A 2,500-nucleotide genomic window follows, 5' to 3' on the forward strand; every position below is an offset into this window, starting at 1 on the left:
TCAACCAGGTAGCCTCGGGCCGGGAGGGAGCGGCGGGCCACCCCCGCGGCGGTTCGCCCGCGCCGGCGTCGGGCCCCGCCCGGAACGGGGCAGGGGCCGCGCGCGGACGCCCGCTCGCGTGGGGGAGGGCGCGCGCCGTCCCTTCGGTAGGTGGGCTGGAGCCGCCTTAGCGGGCGTAGGACGGGGGCCTCCTCGCGGGAAGCCCCGCCGCCGCCGCGCTAGGGGAAAGGGTTTGAGAAACGATGCGTTAGCCGGAAGGCCCGCCGGCAAGGCGACCGTCCCGCTGCTGGGGCGGGGAGGGGCCGCGGACGAGCGGCGGGCTCCGTGGTAGGACTGCTGAGATCGGTGGGTCGCCTCGGCCTCGCTGCCGTACGGTCGCGCCGGGGTTGGCCGCGGGCCAAGCTCGCGAAGTAGCCCCGGCGCTGGAGAGCGACCCGCTGGCCGGAGGAACCGTCCGCCCGAGCGACCGGCGCGAGGCCGGTGCCGGCGGGGGCCCTCCGATGGCGGGTCATGGTTGCCGATCGGTCGGTGGGGGAATGGAGGTGCGGTGCGTGGTGAGGAGCTCCGGGCGGGGTGGGCCTTCGCCCGGCCCGCGGAGTCCGATTGAGCGCCGCCCGGGTCGGGCGGGCCCGCTCCGTTGAGCGCACGGAGGTTGAGATAGAAAATATTGCAACACGCGGAGCTCCAGGAAGGGGGGCCCTCGCCCGGCCCGCGGAGTCCGATTGAACACCCCCCAGGTCGGGCGGGCTCGCTCTGTTGAGCGCACGGAGGTTGACATAGAAAATATTGCAACACGCGGAGCTCCAGGCGGGGGGGGCCCTCGCCCGGCCCGCGGAGTCCGATTGAACACCCCCCAGGTCGGGCGGGCTCGCTCTGTTGAGCGCACGGAGGTTGAGATAGAAAATATTGCAACACGCGGTGCTCCAGGCGGGGGGGGCCCTCGCCCGGCCCGCGGAGTCCGATTGAACACCCCCCAGGTCGGGCAGGCTCGCTCTGTTGAGCGCATGGAGGTTGACATAGAAAATAATCCAACACGCGGAGCTCCAGGCGGGGGGGCCCTCGCCCGGCCCGCGGAGTCCGATTGAACACCCCCCAGGTCGGGCAGGCTCGCTCTGTTGAGCGCATGGAGGTTGACATAGAAAATAATCCAACACGTGGAGCTCCAGGCGGGGGGGCCCTCGCCCGGCCCGCGGAGTCCGATTGAACACCCCCCAGGTCGGGCAGGCTCGCTCTGTTGAGCGCATGGAGGTTGACATAGAAAATAATCCAACACGCGGAGCTCCAGGCGGGGGGGCCCTCGCCCGGCCCGCGGAGTCCGATTGAACACCCCCCAGGTCGGGCAGGCTCGCTCTGTTGAGCGCATGGAGGTTGACATAGAAAATAATCCAACACGTGGAGCTCCAGGCGGGGGGGCCCTCGCCCGGCCCGCGGAGTCCGATTGAACACCCCCCAGGTCGGGCAGGCTCGCTCTGTTGAGCGCATGGAGGTTGACATAGAAAATAATCCAACACGTGGAGCTCCAGGCGGGGGGGCCCTCGCCCGGCCCGCGGAGTCCGATTGAACACCCCCCAGGTCGGGCAGGCTCGCTCTGTTGAGCGCATGGAGGTTGACATAGAAAATAATCCAACACGTGGAGCTCCAGGCGGGGGGGCCCTCGCCCGGCCCGCGGAGTCCGATTGAACACCCCCCAGGTCGGGCAGGCTCGCTCTGTTGAGCGCATGGAGGTTGACATAGAAAATAATCCAACACGTGGAGCTCCAGGCGGGGGGGCCCTCTCCCCCCCCGGTGAGTCCGCTCACAGTGCCCCTATGTCGGGCAGGCTCATTGCAATGTGCGCATGGAGGTTGACTTAGAAAATATTTGAGAGTGACATGAGCTCCAGGCAGACACCGACTCATCGCCCGTGGGGTGTCCGACGAGCCCTCACCAATCTTGGATTAATGTTTGGCGAGGCTCCCCTGATCAGCTCTGGAGGTGGCAAGTTCTGAAAAAGTGGTTTCTGAAAATGTGCCCCTTGTATTTTGTGAAACCAGGGGTAACCTAGCGAGTAGGCAAACTCATCCCCTGACTGGGGGGATCAACTTTTACCTACTACAGCGCCCCTAATGGCCAAAAGTGGTACTGCTCCCCCTGGTAGCCTAACCCATTGAAATGAATGGGAAAAATTAATTTAGGCTACCAGGGCTTTGGGCTACCAGGGCTTTGGGCTACCAGGGCTTTGGGCTACCAGGGCTTTTTGCTACCAGGGCTGTGGGCTACCAGGGCTTTGGGCTACCAGGGCTGAGGGCTACCAGGGCTATTATAGGCGGCCACCACTGCACTAGTGGCAGCCCGGGGAAGGTGCCTGTTGCTCGGATATGCTTTTACGCACGTCGGCCTCTGCGCCCTGGAGCTTTTTTATGCTACCAGGGCTATTATAGGCGGCCACCACTGCACTAGTGGCAGCCCGGGGAAGGTGCCTGTTGCTCGGATATGCTTTTACGCACGTCGGCCTCTGCGC

The 2,500-nt window shown here is 65.6% G+C and overlaps 1 non-coding gene across 1 annotated transcript in view; it reads right to left on the reverse strand.

Annotated features, from left to right (window-relative positions):
- LOC147125981 (18S ribosomal RNA) overlaps positions 1–11 on the reverse strand; it is a 1,891-nt gene extending 1,880 nt beyond the window's left edge. Inside the window, exon 1 of the ribosomal RNA XR_015085191.1 lies at positions 1–11. This exon is cut by the window's left edge and continues 1,880 nt beyond it. This is a non-coding gene — a ribosomal RNA (18S ribosomal RNA).
- Positions 12–2,500: the final 2,489 nt, after the last annotated feature.

The sequence above is a fragment of the Filicampus tigris genome, unplaced genomic scaffold (genome assembly GCF_054856515.1).
Source record: "Filicampus tigris isolate MCC_2025a unplaced genomic scaffold, RoL_Ftig_1.0 HiC_scaffold_29, whole genome shotgun sequence".
Lineage (NCBI taxonomy): Eukaryota > Metazoa > Chordata > Actinopteri > Syngnathiformes > Syngnathidae > Filicampus > Filicampus tigris.